The 23561-nt window shown below is 52.7% G+C and overlaps 1 protein-coding gene across 1 annotated transcript in view; it reads left to right on the plus strand.

Moving 5' to 3' along the window:
• SCAF8 (SR-related CTD associated factor 8) overlaps positions 1-23561 on the plus strand; it is a 948526-nt gene that overhangs the window by 498133 nt on the left and 426832 nt on the right. The window lies entirely within an intron of this gene.

Here is a 23561-nt window from a genome sequence, read left to right on the forward strand (position 1 = left end):
TGCAAGTAGCTTTTGTCCGAAGAAGTCTTCTCAAATCACAATATATCCAATGACTACTTGTAGGAAGCTGGGTTTTTGTTGCAGTAACCCCCCAACACTTTTTGCCAGACTACTGATGCTCTTTGACTTGATATGCCCTGGGTCCCTGCCATTCATGCCCCATGGGCCTGTGTCTTTCCCAAATACTGTACCTCCAATTGGCACAACTCTGGTCACCTGTAAGGGAAACCCGGCGCCTAAAGACACCCCTGCACCTGAAGTCACACGGCCTTGGGTGGCCCAACTGACTGTGTCTCAGCATCCCCAGGCATCCCAACTTATCTCTCCAACCAGTGGTCACCTCCAGAAGATCTTCGTCCCGAGCCTGCAGTCTTTGTGGAAACCGGAAAATCCCCATTGAAATCAACAGGGCACCAGACACCAAACCAGCACCCTGCACCCAGCTGCCCCTGTGGGTGTACTTTGGGTGCTAAAACGGATCCCCCTTTGCCCAGGGCTAATTCCCAGGAGCTTTGCTCCCACATCCTTGTGGCCTGCTCGTGAGCAGTGCCCAACCGAAGGCCCCCTATTCCCTATTGGACAACATTGGCTCTCAGCCCTCTGCACACGTTGACTGTTTTCCCTTGAAAAATGTGCTGTGTGGAGTTGGTTCTGTATGGAACTTAGAAAAACTGCAAAGAACAAAAAATTGCTTGCTTAAGTTTTCTCTGGAAATGTCCCATTGTGATATCTAGGTTTATCCCACTGAGTAGAAAAAGTATTCCAGAAAGTAATCTGCAAAGTAAATTAAAGTAATGTAACAGTAATTTTTGCAGCGTGAATCTTTCTGGATTCACTATGCTGTGCATTATTTCGCTGTCTTGTGGTTGGGTCCAGATTCGTAGTCTTTTCTTTGTGTTTTTTTTTTTTTCCGTAGCCCAGGTGGGCGTCGACGTCCCACCTTTTGGTGTATTTCCGGTGATGTCGGCACGCTTCCTGCGGAAGCTACCACTCCTGGGCGCAATCTTTAGATTTCTTTTTTTACCGCGGTTGGGTCTGGATCGTTCCCGAAAGGGTCCAGACATTTTTGGAGAAAGAAGAAGAAAATACGCACCTTTTGCAAGAAAAGAGATTGAGAAGACTACAGCAGACTACATCATCGAAGAGGACGACGAAGGAGAAAAAGAACTTCAAGAATTTCGATGTCCATCGGAGAATGCAAGCTCAGGGGGCCCCCTGAACGCATGAAATGGACAACACTCCTTTCAAATTCTGCCGTAACTGCCACCACAAGTACGCGCAGAAGGACCAGCACCCGGTCTGCAACCTTTGCCTACCGGTCGACCACGAGAGCGAGGACTAAAACGCCTGCTCCGCCTTCACGCAGAAGACTCTTCGAGTGAGAAAGAGACAGAGGATAGCCAATGCCACCATGCAGGGCAAGGGCCAGCCACCGTCCCTTCGAGACCTGGGGCTATCATCGGTAGAGGAGGACAACGCCGCCGCCGAAGACTGCGGCTACACGGTCGTAGAGACCGATATTACGAAGACTCCAAAGAAGGTAGGAGACTCTACGGCCCCTAAGGCACAGAGAGACCACGAGTCTCGAAAATATGAGGGAAAAACCTCGAAAGCGCAGACGCCGAAAACTTCGGCGTCCGGGGCTACACCAAGGCACAGCGGATCCTCTGAGAAGGACTCCCAGGCGCCGAGAGCTGGAGAACAGCAGAAGACGTCGAAAATCGCCCCCAAAAAGGAGCGTTCGACACCGAAGGAAAGGGACCCGAAGGGCGCTTCAGCGTCGACGAAGGACCCGAGAGCCAGCTCGGCACCGAAACCTTCGACGACGAAAGTCGGCTCGGCGCTGAAAAGAGTGGCCGACCCATTCAACGCTGACCACGCGGACGAAATGGAGAAAAAAAAAAAGACGCCTCGAGGCCGAGATGGAAAACATCATGCAGCGGAAAAAAGATTTCGACGCCAGGATGAAGGAATACACAATCCCGACGAAACCTAGGGTACAGGTGGTCGGGGAAACTGAGGAGGAGGACTACGACGTCGAAGGACAGTCAGTGGGCGTCGAGACCTTCGACGACCCAGAAGAGGAGGAGGCCTCCTACTACGAGGATGAAGGAGACGACGACCGCAGGACACTCCTGGGGTCTGCATCATCGGAGACTCAGGAAGTAGACCGGCATGACGTCGACACCGAAAGTCCAGAAGAACCGTCGACACGTATCCCTTCAGGCCCTCGCCGCCAGATGACATCGGAGTCTACAACACAGTCATCAGGAATGCGGCTGCAGTTTTCAAGGTAAAACTCGACGAAGAAAAGCAGAAAGCAGACTTCCTTCTCGAGATACTGCTCCCTACACAAACAAGGAGCCAGTTCCTGCCCATGCTCGACAGTGTCATGGCACAGGGAAAAGAGGCTTTCAAGGAACCAGCTACAGGGAAAGCAGTCCCTACACAGGGTGGAGAAAAAGTATAAACATTCCTCCAAGGACCCACCCTACATTCAGGGATCGGTCTCAGCAGACTCCATCATCGCAGCCACGGCAAGAAAGAGGGCCAATGTGCCTACCACTTCTGGGCCACCTCCAGACAAAGCAAGAGGATGGACCTGGTGGGGAGAAGAATTGAACGGAATGCCGCAATGCAATGGTGCATGGCAAATTTCAATGCACTGATCAACGGACACCAATACCAGATCCTGGAAGAGCTGTGCCAGTTAATAAAGAACATGCCACAGGAATTCAAGCAAAGAGCTGAAAACCTTGTTGAAGAGGGCAAGAATGTAGCCAATTCTTGCCTCAAGACTGCCCTGGACGGAGCAGACACCTCCAGCAGGCTCATGATGATGGGCATCACGGAGAGAAGACAGGCCTGGCTCAGAATTTCGGGCTTCAAGCCAGAAGTACAGCACATCATCCTCAACACACCGTTCAACGGAGAAACGCTGTTCGGGGCCCCAGTTGACGAGAAACTCCGCCAAATGAAAAAGGAGAACGAGACTGCAAGATCCATGGGGGCATTGCAGTTCAGAGGTACTAAAAGGGGCACCCCGTCACGAAGACCTAACTGGAGGGGAGGAAACCAGCCAGGGACATCACACCAGGCGTTCCAGCAAACCCACCAAGCAGACGCCCAGACACAGCAGGGGCAGCAAAAACAGTCCTGGCAGTACCAACCAAGAGGCCAGTCCTTTCGTGGGAGAGGGAATGGACGTGGGCATAATAAGAGAGGGGGACAGCAGCCCGCCTCTAAGTGACTTAATAAAACTCCATGTGCCCACCCGAGCAAAAACTCCCAGGGTGGAGCAGAAACACATCAGACAGGAGTTACACGAAGTAGACACCTCCGTACATGTAAGACCAGTGGGAGGAAGACTGAAACACTTCTCCAGGGAGTGGAAGAGTATAACATCAGACAAATGGTGTAGGAAGGTACCTCCTGACTATGGTTGCCCCCAACTTTTTGCCCTGTGTTTTAGCTGGTTTTGACATAGTCGACCTGGGACCCTGCCATTCAGGACCCCAGGCCTACTGCTCTCTCTGCAAAATGGATTCCATGTACCCTAGGTGCATTTACCAATTGGTACTGGGCCACCTTATCAGACCCTGTAACTCAGGGCATAGGTGTACCCAGGGCCTACCAGGGGCTGAAGCATGTATTATTCCACCCCTGGCTGGCCTCCTAAATTTGACACAACTGGCTGCATGACAGCTGGGGCAAAGTCGTGTAATCACCCTTTGCTGTAGATATAGTATACCTATATCTAACCCTAAAAATGGACACACAGATTCCTATCAGTCACTCCTATGGCAGGCCTTGACAATCCTGAAGGCAGAGTGCTTGGAATCGTGTGAAATGGTGCTCTGGCATGAGCTGAGCCCGTTTGCAGCTTGCGGAACCAAGTCCTAATAGCTGTTCCATGATAACGCATACCATATACTCTTTTTTTTTTTTTTTTTTTTTATTAATTTATTTTATTAGGAAAAAGCACCTCACAAAGTACAGAAAAAGCTCGCCTACAACCCATCTCGGGCCGGCATTAGGTCTCCGTGCAACAACAATGGCATGTACCAGTATACCTTAACATCATAGAGTCCAATATAAGCGCTAGCCGGAGGTCGATGGATGGAAATTCTCCTCTGTAGGCTTGTACCATCTGCTGAGTAGCGTGCATTTGGAATAAATGAACAAAGCAGTAAATTTTTACGTTTTCTCCCAACCAAACCCTAACCCCGTGAACACCCCCCCTCCCCATAACTGGTCCCTCAGTTGTGCTCCCCGAGTAAGTCCTCAGGCGTCGCTAACCCCTGTTGTGTCTAGTGCAGCCTACCACTTTTCCTCCATCTAAGGTGTTGCCCTCCCACCTCACGCCTCTATGGATGGGGTGTTTCCTAACGCCTATAGCGCGCTAGGTGTGCGGGGGAACACACCGGGCAGGTGAATCAGGTGGCTCTTGCAGGACACTCTCCAGTTCCTCTCCCTCCCCTTCCTCCGAGACATCCCCGTCCGTCCTAGAGGACAAGTGGGTCTGGTACAGCCCCCAAAAGTTCTTGGGGCGGCTTCTGGGCGGAAGGAGCTCACTGTATGTATCCGCCTGCGTGTTACAGTACTTCATATCGCTAGCCCATCGCTTGAGTGTAGGTAATGGCCCTCTCATCCAACACAATGCAACTACTCGCTTCGCAAGGAGCATCCCCATGCCCACCAGCTTCCTAATCGAGACAGGCATCGATTTCGTATAGCCCATTAGGGCGAGGGCTGGGTCCATGGCCAGGTCCACCTCCACTATAGTGCTCATTTCAGCGAATACGCCTGCCCAGTATCTCTGGACCCCCGGGCAGTACCAGGCTAAGTGCAAGAAGTCCGCAACCTGCGCCCGGCACCTCTCGCAGTGTGGGGAGTCACGGAGGCCGTACCTGTGGAGCCGTTCCGGTGTATGGTATACCCTTTGCAAAAATTTAAAGTGGACCAAACGGTGCCTCCCGTTCAGGGAAATGCGCCTTGTGGCCGCAGAGCAGTATGCCCACATGTCGTCATCGACGTGGGTGCCCAGGTCAGCCTGCCAGGCTAATCGCGCCCTCGTGTAGCGCAGTGCCGTGTGATCGTGTCCTATCCTGTACAGCCTAGTGAGCAGCTTCTTTGGCGAGTCGCTGTCTATAACATACACCAGTTCCGGGACTGCGGGGGGTTCCTCCATATCCGGGCCCAGTAGTTCCGATAGGGCACTACGGACTCGATGGTACTGAAAGCGTTGGAGTAACGTGGAGCTCTCCCTCCGATGCGAGATCTGCGCCCACGTCTTCGCCTTGCCATTCACAAATAGGTCCCCCAGCGTGTGTGCACCTAGTTCGTGGAGGGCCCTGTGGACACCCGGTTCCGCCAAGGTCGGCAGCCAGAGCGCCCATTGTATAGGCATGTTGGGAGCGTACATCAGCTCCTTGTTTTGCCTCTGCACAATGGAATGCCATGCGTGGTTGGTGGATAGCAAGGAGTCCAGAACGCCAACCCTACGGTCTTTGGGGCCGCATATGGTAGCGGGAAGTGGGGTAGGGTCTGCGAACAGTCGTTCCAGGATCACGTGCGGAATGTCTTGGTTGCCATGAATCCAAGTGTGGAGGTGGGAGGCCTGTGCGATCCTGTAATAGCGCTCCAGATCTGGGGCCGCCAATCCCCCCTGCTCGTACGGTAATTGCAGTACCCGCCATTGCACCCTAGGTTGTTTCCCGGCCCACGCCAATCTCACCAGGAGTTTGTTTAGAGTGGCAAAGAAGGCTTTCGAGAGGACAATCGGGAGATTGTTGAATAGGAATAGGAACCTCGGGAGAATGACCATTTTCATTAAGGCGATCCGTCCCACCAGTGACAGCGGGAGCTTAATCCAGAGTTCAACGTTATCCACGAGTTTGCTGTAGGCAACCCCGTAGTTCTCCCTTAGCAGGACGTCCGGGTCCGTGTGCAGCATAATGCCCAGATATCTAATCGGCTCAGAGGACCATTGGAGCGGGTAGTCCATCTCGAAGGGGACAGTGATTGGGGTCAGTGGGAAGGCGACTGACTTCTCCCAGTTAACCTTCAGCCCGGATAACGCGCCAAACCTCACAACCTCCCTCAGTACCGACGCAATGTTATTGGCCGGGTCCCTGACGTAAAGAAGGGTGTCGTCCGCATACGTGGAAATACCCAACTTATAGGTGGGGTAATTGATGGCCTCGTACGAGTGGTACTCCCGAATCGCACACGCCAGTGGCTCCGCCACTAGGGCGTAGAGCAGCGGGGAAAGAGGGCACCCCTGTCTCGTGCCTCTGCTGATGGAGATCGGCTCCGAGACTGCGTCTCCCAGTCTGACTCTGGCCGTGGGCCGGTGATAAAGAGCACCTAGCAGTTGGAGGAAAATCTCTCCCAGCCCCAGCTTCTGCAGTACTTTGTGCATGAAGGGCCACTCCACAGAGTCAAAGGCCTTCTCCATGTCCAGAAAGACCGCGATGGCTTTGGTATCATGCCTGGTGTGTTGCATGGCTCCCAGGACCGTGCGTATATTGTAAGTGAGGTTCCTAGCCGGGATGAACCCAGCCTGCTCCGGGGCCACCAATTCGGGCGCCACCAGGGCCAGTCTGGTCGCCAGTACTTTTGCGTATAGTTTAGCGTCCACATTGAGAAGGGACAAAGGGCGGTATGAGCCCGGCATGTCGCTGGGCTTGCCAGGCTTAAGTATAGTAACGATGAGCGCCTCCCGCATAGAGGGGGGCATAGCGCCATTTTCGCAAATTTCGTCAAAGAGGGTGGAGAGGTGGGGGAGTAGCTTATCTTTGTACGCCTTGTAAAAGGCCACCGTCAGACCATCTATCCCGGGGGCACTGTCCGCTCTCATGGTGGCCAACGCATCAGATATCTCCTCGCAGTGGATAGGGGCCATTAGGAATTCCCTCTGCCAATTCTCCAGGAATGGCATCTTGATGTAGCTAAGGTAATTGTCAATTTGGTCCTCCACCCCCGAAATTTTAGTGGTGTATAGCTCCTCATAGAAGCTCCTGAATTCCGCCAGTATATGTGTCTCCTCTGTGAGTAACACCCCTCCAGTGGAGCGCAGTTCCGCTACAGACTGTTTGCGTCTAGTGCCTTTCATAATCCTGGCAAGCAGTGCACCCGGGCGGTCACTCTCCCCATACGCGCGGGCCGTCGCATACTTTCCTAAATGTCGTACCTCCCTGTCCGCTTCCTCGTGGAATTCTCTCAAAAGTTCTTGCAGGGTGTCATCCCCAGGCAGGCTCGGGTCTAGGAGCTGGCGGCGTTCGTAGTCTGCTATCTGCCCCTCCAAGAATTTCAGTCTGTTTCTAATTGCCTTGAGGACCCCGGAGTGCTTTGCTATGACCACCCCCCGTACATACACCTTGAATGTCTCCCAGATTGTCCCGAAGGTGGCCACTGAGCCCAGATTGGTGGTAAAGAAGTTATCTATGTCCTCTCCCAGGTCAGCCCTGAATGCCTCGTCCAGCAGCGAGTAAGGTGGGAATCGCCACGTGAATGGCGGGATTCTCTGCAGGGGAGTGTGCAACTCCAGGAGCACCGGGGAGTGGTCCGACAGAGTGCGGGGAAGCACACTGCAGCCCCTGACCATGGAAAACAAGGAGTGTGATGTCAGCCAGTAGTCAATCCTGGTATGGATGTTGTGGTACGATGAGTAATGCGTGTACCCCCCCTTGGTGCTATGTCTTTCTCTCCATACATCTACTAGGCCCAGCCTCAACATTTCCGCCTGCATGCGCTGCGCCGCCGCAGCAGGGCGCCTGGCAGGGCCCGTGGACCTATCTAGATCAGGGCTGAAGGTGAAATTGAAGTCCCCTCCCCACATCATATTCCCAGCAGACCATTCATTACAATGTTCCGCAACCGCTGCGTAAAAGTCAGGGGAGTCATAGTTCGGGCCATAGACATTCACGATCAATAGGTTGTGTCCCTTGCCTGTGCACTTGCTTAACACAAACCTCCCCTCCGGGTCCGCCTTCACCAGGGCGAGGGATAGCTTAGATTTCGGGTTAACCCAGGTGAGGACCCCTCTGGCGTGTGTGGTGAAACCTGCAAAAGTGGAGTGCCCCTGGAGCCCCCTGTGTGTTAGCATCCTGCTGGTGTTAGGGAGATGTGTTTCCTGCAGCAGTGCCAAATCTATGTGGTGTCTCTGTAGGTAGTGTAGCACCTTGCGGAGTTTCCTGTAATCATTTAAGCCCCTTACATTCCAGGTGACAGCCCGTAGGGGTTCCGACTCCCGCAGCAAGTCTGCCCGAGCCGTGTCAGCCATTACCATTAAAAGAGGTCACCAATTGTAGCGTGGTGGCAGGGGCCATCCCCTTCCAGTAGCGGCAGCCGCTCACCCACCTCGCAGAACTTAACCTGTTAGAGCACATGTCGGACCTTACCCCAAACTTCCCAAACAACCCCGAATTCAGAACCCCCATTACCCCCCTCCGCCCACAGTCAACCAACCCCAACCTGGTGTGACCGAGATCCCTGCATCCACCCCCCCCACCCGTCTTCAAACTTCCCCAAGCAGTCTCAAATAGAGCCGCAAGCACTGTAAGCGCCAGGGCAGAGGTAGCGCACACAATGTCCAAATCGACCTCAGTCCGGTCGCTCCTCCTGCGCAGTATAAGTAGGCCGCCCCCACGCCAGCGCCCCCAATCGCAAGTGCGGCTGTAGGATATGCGAGCAGTATAGTACTCGCCTTAAGGGGCGTCCCCCCCCCCCCCCCCCCCCCCCCCCCCCCCGGCCCCATGTGGCAGGGCCCCAGCAACGCCACCTCAGGGCAGTCTAACAGTGTCATGGCAATCGCCGCCCCCCACCATAACCCGTGAGGCTTGTGCAGATCTCACCCGCAGCAACATGTGCAGAAGTCCGTTCGCCGCAGTGGTGCGCCCCAAGTGGGCTTCTCTCGGTTCCACCTGCAAGGAGCATCACAGGGGACAGTGTAGCCGATCCGCATGGGGAAGCCACTGCATCCCCTCTCCTCGCTAGTCCTGCTCATCCAGTTCGCCATTGCCAGCACGCTCCTCCGCAGGCGCAGATCGGTCTTCTCGATGTTCCTTGATCCATTGCTTCAGGGACTTCTGTAGTTCCTTGGGATCAGTGAAAAAATGCGAATGGCCCTGTCTGTTGATGCGCAGCCGCGCCGGGTACAACATGGCATAGTCCAAGCCCAGGTCTCTGAGTTGCTGCTTGTTGGGGACAAATCGCCGTCTCTCTTCCTGTACCTTGGAGGTGAAGTCAGGGTATAACGAAATGTTCATCCCCTCATACTGCAGGTCTCCCTTCTCTCTAGCAGCACGGAGGGCGGCGTCCCTGTCCCTGTAGTTGAGGAGTTTTGCTATTATGGGCCTAGGGTTCGCACCCGGTGGAGGCCTCGGTCCCAGGGTGCGGTGCGCACGTTCCACTATAAACATAGGGGAGAAGGTATCGTCCCCCAGCAGAGATTTAAGTAGTTTCTCGACAAATAGCTCCATTTTCCCCGTCTGGGTCGACTCGGCCACACCCGTGACGCGGATGTTGGATCGCCTGGAGCGGGCCTCTAAATCTTCGGATTTATCCTGTATCACCTGGAGCAGCCTTCCCAACTGCTTGCGGTCAGCGTCCCATGTTGTTTGCGCCTCCTCCGCCTCCGTTAGCCTGCGCTCCGCCATGTCTAGGCTCTCTGCGTGCTTATCCACCCTCTCCGTCATTCGATCCATCCGGTATGCCAGGGCGTCTATCTTGGTGCCAATGGCCGCCATGCCCTCCTGTAGGCCCTTCTCCATCGTGTTGAGCATACCTTTAATTTCTGCGCACAGTGCGGAGCTCGGGTCTGCAGCCGCTCCCGGGGTCTGGTCTGCCGGAGGGTCCGGCACCTTCTGTCTTCTCTGGTCAAACGACAGCTTAGTTTGAGTCCTGTCGCCCTTGCCCATCACTGCGGCGGATAGTGGGGTCAGCGCCCTCAGTCCTTATTGAGCCGGTGGTCCCCCAATGGGACAGGTCAGGTCCCAATCGTGTGCAGGCCTGCCTGCCCAGCACCGCTGCCGGCCGAGGCAGGCGCCCGCAGCTTTCACTCCCCCACTGGGTGCCTCGGTGTCAGGGCACCCCCAGCCAGATTAGGGGTGCAGGGCGCGTGCAGTGGGTGCACTATCTCGAAGTCGCCCGCCGCTCCTCAGGGCCTCCTCCAAGCGGACAGGCTGCCGGTTAGGCCACTCCGGTAGGAGATAATGGCGCCCGCGGCGAAGCAGAGACCCGTCTACGCCACGTGTGTCCCCCCGGCGGGTCCGCCTCACCGCCGGCGCTCGCTCTAGTCCCCCAAAGCCTTCAGGGTGTGCAGTCGATGAAGTGGGAGTCCGCTGTGTGGGCTTGGGGCACCTTAGCGGTCGTGGCCTCCGCCGGCCACTGTGCACGCGGGACGTCTTCACCCAGGGGCCGCACGTCGGGTGACGCAGCCCGGCCCCGCGTCTCAGGACAGCGCGGGGATCCCGGCCTGGTTTGCAGCTCTCCGGTCAGTGGCGTCGCCGGGGGAACCCGCAGTCGCAGCTCCACCAAAGTCGCGCCGGAGGTCCACGGGGGGGAGTAGGGACAGCCCCCGCCGGAATTCCACTATAATCGCCGCTCAGTGAGGATTATTGATGAATTGTTAGCGGCGCTAGCGCGGAGCTTCGCGCTTATGCGTCCGCCATGAACGCCGGCTAGCTCCGCCCGCTGCATACCATATACTCTTAAGTGCATTATAATCCTCGCGGTTAAATGCTATCTTTGGTATCGCTTTATCAAAACATGTCGAGTAAGGTGTCATACGAATTGGAATACTAACCCCTCGCCAATTCTGGCGACGGGGTTAGCGTTCCACCCTTCTAGAGGGACACGACATGTATGTAACTGTGAACACCGGTTAAAGTTAACTCAAGCCTCAGCATCACAAAATGGATGCTGCCACCACAGACACAAGTCTGACCCCCTGCAGCTGGGAGTCCTTCCAGCGAGGGGAGCCTGGACAAATGGCACCATCCCAGACAGGGTTTTGTGTATCCTGGGTAGGCAGGGCTTTAGAGAAAGGTGACTGCAAGTGGCACCCCGGTGCTCACTGTGCATCTGCCGGCTAGAACCAGTTCCAGGGGCGCACCAGCCCCTGAGCTGGGGAAAGTCCGGCATGGGAGAGGGGTATAACCACCCCCCTTCCTGGTCCCACCCATGGGCAGGACCTAGTCGCGTGCCAGCCCCTTTTCCTAGTATAAAGATAATAGCGGGCCCCCTTCCAAATTAGATCATCTTTGAATCCTGAACAACTTTCTACGAAAGGAACTCTCGACTTCTTCTCAAGATTTCTCCCTTGTGGCTAAGGAGTAGTCACCCTGCACCCGCAGGCACCATCCAAGAACACTGCGGTTTGCTGCACGTCCTTCCTCCGGAATCCGACTGCCCGCACGACGAGACCAGGCTTCCCTGGCACCTCCGACCTCTACCTACGTCTACAGCTCAGCTGAGATCCGTGGGTGCGACGAGACCTCGAGGGACCGGCCATCTTCAAAACTGCACGACTCTTGCCCAGCACGACCGCCGAGGGATCCTCGAGTGAGTGGTTTGGGTCCGAGAAGCCCCAACCCTGAGCAGCTCCAGCACCGAAGTTCAGCCCTCCAGCATCCACCAGATCTGCGTGGGGCCCTTCTGCTTTTTGCTGCACACCGCGTTGTCTGGCTACTAGCCCGCTGGCTTGTGGCCTTCCCGACGACGACCACAACACTGCTGGTCTGGTTGCTCCAGACTGGCCCTTGCTCCCTTCCAAAAGAGGAGCACCCCGGGCCTCCTGGTCCACTCCAGACGCCATTTTGAGTCCACCGCGTGGGCTTGAATTTACCAAGACTTGTTGCCCCAATCCTGGGTCCAGCGACGTCGACCGCAGCAACCATCGTGGGACAGCTCGCACCTCCATCCTGGTCGCCGACAACGCCTCCTGGTCCGTGAGACTGCAGAGCCCTGCGTCGCCCACTCATCTGGTCGAGGTGACTTCAGCCGGTGCCATCCTGGTGCCCATCTAATCACTGGCTAGTGATTCAGAACTTGGTCCCCTCTGCTTACAGGTGTCTTCCATCTTCGATCCAGGCTTGGATCACTTCGAACTTCTTCACTGGTCGCCTGCCAGCAACTTCTTCTTTCAGGCTCCATAGACTGCAACGAGGATTCCCAAAGTCTTTCCAGACCTATGCAGCCGCAGCCCCTGGGCTAGGTAACTTTGGCATTTCGGTGCCCCAGCATAGCCTCACTATCCAAGGGTCCAGATCCTTTTTCGTTTTCATCCTAACTAGTCGGGTTCGCCTGAGAACACTAACTTTGTAAATTCTAGCATCCATAGACTTTGTCCCGCATCCCGCGTGAGAGTGCACACTCTGCACCCGAGTCCCCTAGGCCTCCTGCTAGTAATCTGAAGGTTCAGTAGTCAAGTCCTAGCGATTCCAAAGCCTATTAGTCCAGTACTTACCTGCTAGTAATTTCGCATTCCACTTTTGTAGTATATGGTTTTCCGTGCCCCTCGGGCACTTGTGTAAATTGTGCAACTTAAAGTATTTTCGTAAAGAGTTTTGTTGTGTGCTTAGTACCCTGTCCTCATAAAGAGTACAGGGCTGTTGTGATCTAAATAAATACACTGTTTATTTTCATAACACTTGTGTGGTGTCCTTTCACTTGGTGTTCAAGGGGTATATGTGATGGTATAACAGCTGGCTTAACACGCCCTCTAGAGTTTAGCCCGAAGACTGCTCGTATCCATGCTACTAGGATAGCTGGTCTATAAGGTTGACTTACAACCAATCATCAATAAGGGTTGTTTGGACTGATACAAAGTGCTCACTAGAATAGTGAACATTATATATCAGGCCAGCTTCTCACACATGCCTCACACTGCTGCACGCCACACACTGCTGCACGCCACACACTGCTGCACGCCACACACTGCTGCACGCCACACACTGCTGCACGCCACACACTGCTGCACGCCACACACTGCTGCACGCCACACACTGCTGCACGCCACACACTGCTGCACGCCACACACTGCTGCACGCCACACACTGCTGCACGCCACACACTGCTGCACGCCACACACCTCACACTGCTGCACGCTGCTGCATTACTCATACTGCCGCCCGCCTCACACAGCTGCCCGCCTCACACAGCTGCCCGCCGCACACTGCTGCCCGCCGCACACTGCTGCACACCGCACACTGCTGCCCGCCGCACACTTCTGCACGCCGCACACTGCTGCACACCTCACACTGCTGCACACCTCACACTGCTGCACGCTGCTGCATTACTCATACTGCCGCACGCCTCACACTGCTGCCCGCCTCACACTGCTGCCCGCCTCACACTGCTGCCCGCCTCACACTGCTGCCCGCCTCACACTGCTGCCCGCCTCACACTGCTGCACGCCACACAGTGCTGCACGTTGGACACTGCTGCATTACTCCTACTACTGCATGCTGTACACTGCCGCACGCCTTACACTGCTGCCCGCCTCACACTGCTGCATTACTCACTGCTGCATGCTGCCCACTACCGCACGCCACACACTGCTGCACGCCACACACTGCTGCACGCCACACACTGCTGCACACCGCACACTGCTGCATGCCACACACTGCTGCATGCCACACACTGCTGCACGCCACACACTGCTGCACGCCACACACTGCTGCACGCCACACACTGCTGCACGCCTCACACTGCTGCACGCCTCACACTGCTGCACGCCTCAAACTGCTGCACGCCTCACACTGCTGCACGCCTCAAACTGCTGCGCGCCTCACACTGCACACTGCTGCAAGCCGCACACTGATGCACGCTGCTGCACGCCTCACACTGCTGCACGCCTCACACTGCTGCACGCCGCACACTGCTGCACTCTGCACACTGCTGCACGCCTCACACTGCTGCATGCCTCACACTGCTGCACACCGCACGCCGCACACCGCTGCACACCGCACACCGCACGCCGCACACTGCTGCACGCCTCGCACTGCTGCATTACTAATACTACTGCATGCTGCACACTGCCGCACGCCTCACACTGCCGCTGGCCTCACACTGCTGCATTACTCACACTGCTGCATGCGGCACGCTGCCGCGCGCCGCACACTGCCGCGCGCCGCACACTGCCGTGCGCCGCACACTGCCGCGCGCCGCACGCCGCACACTGCCACGCGCCGCACACTGCCGCGCGCCGCACACTGCCGCGCGCCGCACACTGCACACTGCCGTGCGCCGCGCACTGCCGCACGCTGCTGCATTACTCATACTACTGCATGCTGCACACTGCCACACGCCTCACACTGCTACTCGCCTCACACTGCTGCCTGTCTCACACTGATGCATTACTCACACTGCTGCACGCCTCACACTGCTGCACGCCTCACACTGCTGCATTACTCACACTGCTGCATTACTCACACTGCTGCATTACTCACACTGCTGCATTACTCACACTGCTGCACGCCTCCCACTGCTGCACGCCTCCCACTGCTGCACGCTGCTTTATTACTCATACAAATGCATGCTGCACACTGCCGCATGCCTCACCCTGCTGCCTGCCGCACACTGCTGCCTGCCGCACACTGCTGCCTGCCGCACACTGCTGCCTGCCGCACACTGCTGCACGCCTCACACTGCTGTACGCCTCACACTGCTGCACGCCTCACACTGCTGCACGCCTCACACTGCTGCATGCCTCACACTGCTGCATGCTGCTGCATTACTCATACTACTGTATGCTGCACACTGCCGCACGCCTCACACTGCTGCCCCCCTCACACTGCTGCACGCTGCTGCATTACTAATACTACTGTATGCTGCACACTGCTGCACGCCTCACACTGCTGCACACCTCACACTGCTGCACACCTCACACTGCTGCATGCCTCACACTGCTGCACGCTGCTGCATTACTCATACTACTGTATGCTGCACACTGCTGCACGCCACACACTGCTGCACGCCACACACTGCTGCACGCCACACACTGCTGCACGCCACACACTGCTGCACGCTGTAGGAGAGTAGGGTCTGCAATCCTATGATCACCCAGATTTTTTGCTTTTGTTTCACTGGTTTACGACTTTCTCTGGCTGTGGGCCTGCTAATCAGACCCACAGCCTAGCTGTTCTCTCACTAAATTGACATGTGTACCTTAGGTGCATTATCCAATTGGTACTGGGCCACTTTATCAGACCCTGTAACTCAGGGCATAGGTGTACCCAGGGCCTACCAGGGGCTGAAGCATGTATTATGCCACCCCTGGATGGCCACCTATATCTAACCCTAAAAATGGACACACAGATTCCTATCAGTCACTTTCTATGGCAGGCCTTGACAATCCTGAAGGCAGAGTGCTTGGAATCGTGTGAGATGGTGCTCTGGCATGAGCTCAGCCCGTTTGCAGCTTGCGGAACCAAGTCCTAAGTGCTGTTCCATGATAACGCATACCATATACTCTTAAGTGCATTATAATCCTCGCGGTTAAATGCTATCTTTGGTATCGCTTTATCAAAACATGTCGAGTAAGGTGTCATACAAATTGGAATACTAACCCCTCGCCAATTCTGGCGACGGGGTTAGCATTCCGCCCTTCTAGAGGGACACGACATGTATGTAACTGTGAACCCCGGTTAAAGTTAACTCGAGCCTCAGCATCACAAAATGGATGCTGCCACCACAGACACAAGTCTGACCCCCTGCAGCTGGGAGTCCTTTCAGAGAGGGGAGCTTGGACAAAGGGTTTCCTGTCAGGGGCGGTGCTAGCACCATCCCAGACAGGGTTTTGTGTATCCTGGGTAGGCAGGGCTTTACAGGAAGGTGACTGCAAGTGGCACCCCGGTGCTCACTACGCATCTGCCGGCTAGAACCAGTTCCAGGGGCACACCAGCCCCTGAGCTGGGGAAAGTCCGGCATGGGAGAGGGGTGTAACCACCCCCCTTCCTGGTCCCACCCCTAGGGCAGGACCTAGTCGCGTACCCACCCCTTTCTTTAGGATAAAGGCAGGAGCGGGGACCCTTCCAAATTAGATCTTTGAATCAAGAAAATACTTTCTACGAAAGGAACTCTCGACTTCTTCTTAACATTTCTCCCTTGTGGCTAAGGAGTAGTCACCCTGCACCCGCAGGCACCATCAAGAACTCTGCGGTTTGCTGCACGTCCTTCCTCCGGAATCCGACTGACCAGCACGACGAGACCCGGCTTCCCTGGCACCTCTGACCTCTGACCTCTGCCTACCTCTACAGCCAAGCTGAGAACCGTAGGTGCGACGAGACCTCGAGGGACCGGCCATCATCAGGACTGCACGACTTCGATCCAGCACGATCGCCGAGGGATCCTCTGGTGAGTGCTTTGGGGTCCGAGAAGCCCCGACCCTGAGCAGCTCCAGCACCGAAGGCCAGCCCCCCAGCATCCACGAGATCTGCGTGGGGCCCTTCTGCTTTTTGGCTGCTCACTGCGTTGTCTGGCTACTAGCCCGCTGGCTTGTGGCCTTCCCGACGACGACCGACGACATCACCACTGCTAGTCTGGTTGCTCCAGACTGGCCCTTGCTCCCTTCCAAAAGAGGAGCACCCTGGACCCTCCTGGTCCACTCCAGACGCCATTTTAGGTCCACCGCGTGGGCTTGAATTTGCCAAGACGTGTTGCCCCAATCCTGGGTCCAGCGACGTCGACAGCAGCAACCATCGCGGGACAGCTCGCACCTCCATCCTGGTCGCCGACAACGCCTCCTGGTCCGTGAGACTGCAGAGCCCAGCGTCGCCCACTCACCTGGTCGAGGTGACTTCGACCTTTGCCATCCTGGTGCCCACACAATCACTGGCAAGTGATTAAGAACTTGGTCCCCTCTGCTTTCAGGTGTCTTCCATCTTCGATCCAGGCTTGGATCCACCGAACAATCTTCACTGGTCGCCTGCCAGCAACTCCTTCTTTCAGGCTCCTGGTTCGTCAACGAGGATTCCCGACGTCTTTTCAGACCTATGCAGCCGCAGCCCCTGGGCTAGGTAACTTCGGCATTTCGGTGCCCCAGCATAGCCTCACTATCCAAGGGTCCAGATCCACTGTCGTTTTCGACCTACCTTATCGGGTTCGCCCGAGAACACTAACTTTGCTTTTACTAGCTCCCATAGACTTTTTCCCGCATCCCGCGTGAGAGTAAACACTGCACCCGAGTCCCCTAGGCCTCCTACTGGTAATCTGAAGGTTCAGTAACGTAGTCCTAGCGATTCCAAAGCCTATTAGTCCAGTACTTACCTGCTAGTAATTTCGCATTCCACTTCCATAGTATATGGTTTTCCGTGCCCCTCGGGCATTTGTGTAAATTGTGCAACTTAAAGTATTTTCGTAAGAGTTTTGTTGTGTGCTTAGTACCCTGTCCTCATAAAGAGTACAGGGCTGTTGTGATCTAAATAAATACACTGTTTATTTTCATAACACTTGTGTGGTGTCCTTTCACTTGGTGTTCAAGGGGTATATGTGATGGTATAACAACTGGCTTAACACGCCCTCTAGAGTTTAGCCCGAAGACTGCTCGTATCCATGCTACTAGGATAGCTGGTCTATAAGGTTGACTTACAACCAATCACCATAAGGGTTGTTTGGACTGATACATAGTGATCACTAGAATAGTGAACACTGAATATCAGGCCAACTTCTCACATTGGTGAGCAGCGTTGGGATTTGAGCTTGCTGTTGTTTTACCACACATATCCTAAGAATATCTTTGTGAAAGATCACATAAGTTAAGGTACATATAACTTAGCTTAGAATACTTGAGTTCTACTGAACCAGCTGTTGTAGTTCAACAAGGCTTAGCACACCTTGACTACAACTCTTATCAAGGGATCAGTAGGCAAACAAATAGTGTAGGTAGGTGCATCACTTACACCACACTAGAAGCATGTCTAACCACGGAGAGTCTTCAGAGACCCCTCTTGTGGTTGTGGACCCTCCACAGGTCCCTTCCAGATATGCTGCTCTTAGCTTCCAGGAGATGAGACAAATCTGTACATCCAGGAAGCTAAAACAGGGTTCAAACCCTACCATTCCCTTTCTGATTGGTCTCTTAGAGACTTATGATGCCAGGAGGTCTGCCAACGCAGATCCTTCTCATCCAGATGGGAATATGCCCCCCTTACAGGGTCCCTTTGATAACCATGACCATCCCCTCCAGGAGGCAGATGATGCTGAGGATGAGGATGAGGATGAAGATGAGTTATCAGGGGAGGAGGCAGACAAAGGTCAGGTAGAAGTCCGTAGACTCACTAGGACCAACTTAAGTAGGCATGAGAATGGATTTGGGGGACCCCCAGGGCCACTCTCAGGCAGACTTAACATTGGGAATGGACGAGTTAGGTCACTATCTAGAGGCTCTAACAGATCCATTCGAACCAATGGCTCTCAGACCTTTTCTCGTAGAGGGATGTCATCCCCTAAGGGAAGGGAGCATGAAGCTAAGATGAGGGAAGCCACTCTGAGGATTGAAAGGGAAGAACTTGCCCTGGCCAAAGAGAGGCTTGCCTTTGCTAGAGAGCAAAAGTTAAGTGGGTTAGATCTCACTGGTGGCAGCATTCTCCCAAGAGAAAAAGACAGGAGTTTAGACACTAGACACCTGAGTAAGATAGTGCCCCCCTTTAAACAAGGGGATGATTTCCACAAATGGATGACTGCTTTGGAGAGGGCCTGCACTGTACAGTGTGTCCCCCAGAGTCAGTGGGCAGCTATCTTGTGGCTCTCCTTTGATGGTAAAGGTAGAGACAAGCTCCTCACTACTAGAGCTGAGGATGCTAATAATTACCAAGTCCTGAAGAATACACTGATAGATGGGTTTGGCCTAACCACTGAGCAGTACAGGTTGCTGTTCAGGGATACCCAGAAAACTCAGTCTCAGGATAGGTCTGACTTTGTAGATTGTGCCACTAAGGCTTTAGAGGGCTGGTTGCTGGGCAGTAAGGTTACTGATTATACAGGATTGTACAATCTGATCATGAGGGAACAGATTTTAAACAATTGTCAGAACCAGTTGTTGCATCAGCACCTTGTTGACTCGGATCTGACCTCTCCCCAAGAATTGGGAAAGAAGGCAGACAGATGGGTCAGAACAAGGGTTAAGCAGAACCAGGGCCAGAACCAGGGTGGTCAGACGAAAGCAGACCAGAAGGGTAAAGATACCAAAGGTGAACAAAATGACCAGAAGTCTTCGACAGGCCCCCAACAATCCAAAGAGGGTGGGGGTCAGGCTTCCCAGAAGAAGAAGAATCAAGAAGGCCAGTCAAAAAGGTGGTGCCAATACTGTAAAAGTAAAACTCACTGGTTTAGTGAGTGCACCAAGAAAGGAGGGCAAACTCCTGCCACTGCAGCCCCTAAGGCAACTGCACCCCCTAGTACAGTCAGCAGTGGTAGTGCACCTCCCAAGGGATTAGTTGGGTTAACCTTGGGTTCTGAGGGGTATGACAACTTAGTTGGCACACTCACTCAGGCTGTCCTTGTCTGTACAGGGGATATGGTTATATCCCCTGATGTCAGTCCCAATACTTTGGGCAAATACAGGCAGACACCTTTGATAAATGGCAAAATGGCTCAGGCCTATAGGGACACTTGTGCCAGTGTCACCATGGTGACACCTAACTTTGTGGACCCTGGACAGATCATGCCAGGTACAGATTTCCTGGTGACCAATGCCAGCAACGTCACTACCAGTCATAGTATGGTGATTGTTGCTTTCTCTTGGGGAGGGGTAAATGGCCAAAAGAAGGTTGTAGTTAGTTCAGACCTCCCAGTGGATTGTTTGTTGGGCAATGATTTGGAGTCATCACAATGGTCAGAAGTGGAGCAGAGGGCTCAATCTGCTTACCAGTGGGAGGCGAGGTTCCCATTGTGGACTATTGTTTATCTGATTTTGAATTTATATACTCTTGGGGACCACTGTTGTTTCTAGACTATAGCTACCCACGGTCCCCGGATAACCGATTGGGTTCCCTTGTTGTTGCATACAGACTTTAGCGCAATCGCATGATTGCAAGGGTTCCAAGTGAACACTTCTAGCCCTCGGCCGAGGGTTGGCTCACCTAGTACCTTGTTCACCAACTTAACACGAACAAACCTCTCACTTCCATTTTTTCCCCACCTCACATTTTTCCCTACCCCCCTTTTTTTGCTCTGTTATGTCTGCACACGCACCCTTGTATACCGATGACTATATCAAAGAATTATGCCTAGGCCCTTCTCTTCTCTCAAACACTATTGAAACACCTAGTACAACCCCCAGCCCACTTCCCGAGCAATTAGAAAAACTCAGGAAGAAACAGACCAGACTTAAGCTGATGGTCTTGATGCTCACTGACTATCTCAAGGCTGACGTAATTCCCCTTGGGCTCCAAGTTAGGAACGTACCAGGTATATTCACCGACAATCCCAAATATATTACTAATTTCAGTTATATTAGCACCACCTGCTCTAGGCACTGGTTAGTGTTGGGTATAGACACAGCGATAGAAACCCTAAAAGCACTGGATATAGAGATCAAAGATATAGAAAAGCAATTAGGTGAATCTGATCTCACAAGTGAATGCAAAAAACTATTGGAACAACTTGAAAAAAGCTTAGCAGATTACCACAGAATCGAGGAAAACAAAAAGGCAAATAAGGTGAAAAAGGACATCAAACAATATAGTGTGGAAAACACCTACCCCTATCTTCAAAAAGACTACTACACTAACAGAGCCTATTCCTACCCCCAATCAAATAGACCCTGGGGCCGATTTAATCGCCGACAAAACCTCGTTGGCTTTTCAGACACCTCGGCTGATTCATCAGAAAATTCAGACCCAGGCGAAGGATCAAGTGTCCCGAATAAAAGAGGCGGCGGACAGCCTAATTTTTTAGGCAGAGGCCAGTCCAACACTCCCCAACGTGGCAAAGTAAAGCGCACACAAAGATGGCAAAATCCACCAGGCGAGAGGAGAACAAGGAACAATTTTTACCAATGGTAACAAATACCACTTCAGAGGTAATTCCTATCTTCAACCTCTCAAATCACACGTTAATGGACGCTGAGCTCGAGTTACTCAAGAAGGGTTTATCATTCGTACTTACTATTGTTCCTAACTTTATGGAACTCCGTACCGAGCTTCTTAGATTTTTCAGAACTATCCGACTGAAGGCTTTTTTCCAACTACACCCCAGCAATGTGCCTGTGGCCAACACTCCATTCCGACCGCCTTCCACATTCTCTCCTTCAGCAGGAATGATCCCTCCTGAAGTCACTACCTTCGAGAAGCTTGTACTAGCAGACCTTGATACCCTTGGGAAAACTAAGGTGTTTATCCCATACAATATATCCATTGATGAAAAGAAGGCCATTTCAACACTAAAAACCAATAAAAATCTTGTCATAAAGAGCGCAGACAAAGGTGGTGGAATTGTCCTCCAAGAGATAGACAATTATAAACTTGAAATTCTGCGTCAATTGAGCAATCCTGATCATTATCAGAAACTGCCAGGTAACCCCACTAAACAAATCCAAGACATTATAAGTAAAATCACATCAAAAGCATTACTTGATGGCTTCCTCAATAAAAAAGAATTCCACTTCCTTAACACTAAGTCACCACGTATTCCGGTAATATATACATTACCGAAGATACACAAGAACTCACAAAACCCGCCAGGTCGACCTATTGTGTCAGCTTGTGGTTCGGTTCTAGAGCCTTTAGGAACATACGTGGATTTTTTCATTAAAGAATTCGTGCAATCCACCAAATGCTATGTGCGCGATAGTATGCAGATGATAAATTTAGTTGAAAATCTTGCTTTTGATCCCCATCTTGAGACATTGTGTACAATGGATGTGGAATCATTGTATACAAATATCCCGCAAGTCACAGCATTACTTACCATTCAGAAGGTTCTTGACACACGACCTCGTCCCCATAGAGTGCTGACCCTGTTCATTTTACAGCTACTCGAACTCTGCCTTACTAGAAATTTTTTCCTCTTTAATGACACCTATTACCAACAGATCAAGGGGACCAGCATGGGGGCTATTTTTGCTCCGAACCTGGCCATACTTTTTATGGACCTACTTGAGACTGGTTCTATTTTGTCAGATTCCAACCCCTTCTACTCCGGGATCCAGGTGTGGAGGCGTTATATAGACGACATTTTTATGATCTGGAGCCTACCAATTGAAACACTCACCCAGTTCCTCCACTGGCTAAACAATAATTGTTGTGGCCTGACGTTTACATTAACGTGGGACAAAGAATCTATACCCTTCCTTGATCTTACCATATGCCATTCTGAAGGCAAGCTCCTCACGAAGCTGTTCAGAAAACCGACGGAGAGAAATACCCTCTTAAGCTATAAGAGTAACCACCCAAGAGCTTTGAGGGATGCATTACCCTACTCGCAATTTCTTAGAATTAGAAGAAACTGCTCATGTAGAGAGGACTATTTCAGGGAATCCGCAACCCTCTCAAATAAATTGAAAGACAGGGGCTACCCTAAAAGGATCATAAAACAATCCCTAAAGCGTGCATGGTATTGCCCAAGGGAGGTGTTACTATCCCCCCAAGGATAAAACCCAGAAAGAGATTGTTGCATGTGTAACAACCTTCTCACCTATCTCCAACAAAATTAGGAAGTCAGTACTAAAACATTGGCCAACGCTAAATGTAGGTACCCTAACTATTGAAAAACCACTTTTTGCTTTCAAAAAGAGTAAAAATCTAAGGGACCATCTTGTAAGAGCGGCATTACCTTCCCCAGCCCAAAATCCCACTATTGACCTACTGTGGGGACTGCCCCCTATTATAGGACATGTTAAGTGTGGTAGTTGTAACGTCTGCGACTTCACGGTGGAGGGTAAAGATTTCACCCACAATAGTATCACGTATGAGAGGCGGTCATTGTCAAACTGTAATACGCAGAACGTGATTTACACCATTGAATGTCCATGTCCTAAAATGTATGTAGGGCAGACCACACAGAAAGTGAAGACCCGCATCTGCCAACATCGGAGTAAAATCAGGTGCCACACCGTCAATGCACCACTTGTGGATCACTACAATGAAGCAGGGCACAATGAGAATGACGTCAAATGGACTGTGTTGAAAGTCGTCAAACCACCACCAAGAGGCGGCAACCTGACTCAGATGCTCAACAGAGAGGAGCTGAGGATTATGATTCAATTTACCACCATCCGCGATGGTCTAAATCGCGCTGAGGACTGGACAACATTATTATGAATGGTCTAATTTGAAAATTCAGAAATCTCAATGGACTGGACATTATGTATTTGTGAATGAGAAAATGAGTTTGCCCTACTGGCTACTAATTCTTTACATATGAAAATTAATGAATTGTATCTAATGTAAATATCTCATGTTTAAACTTTTAATCACTCTATCACTGCGCCGATAACTATAGTCACTTTTGCACAATTTCACGCTCAAAACCCTCGCTGCAGCATATCCCAATGAACATTACCCCACTCCAAGATGGCGCCCATGTGCGTCTAGTCCTTTTTCCATTTTTTATGT

The sequence above is a fragment of the Lissotriton vulgaris genome, chromosome 6 (assembly GCF_964263255.1).
Source record: "Lissotriton vulgaris chromosome 6, aLisVul1.2, whole genome shotgun sequence".
Taxonomy (NCBI): Eukaryota; Metazoa; Chordata; class Amphibia; order Caudata; family Salamandridae; genus Lissotriton; species Lissotriton vulgaris.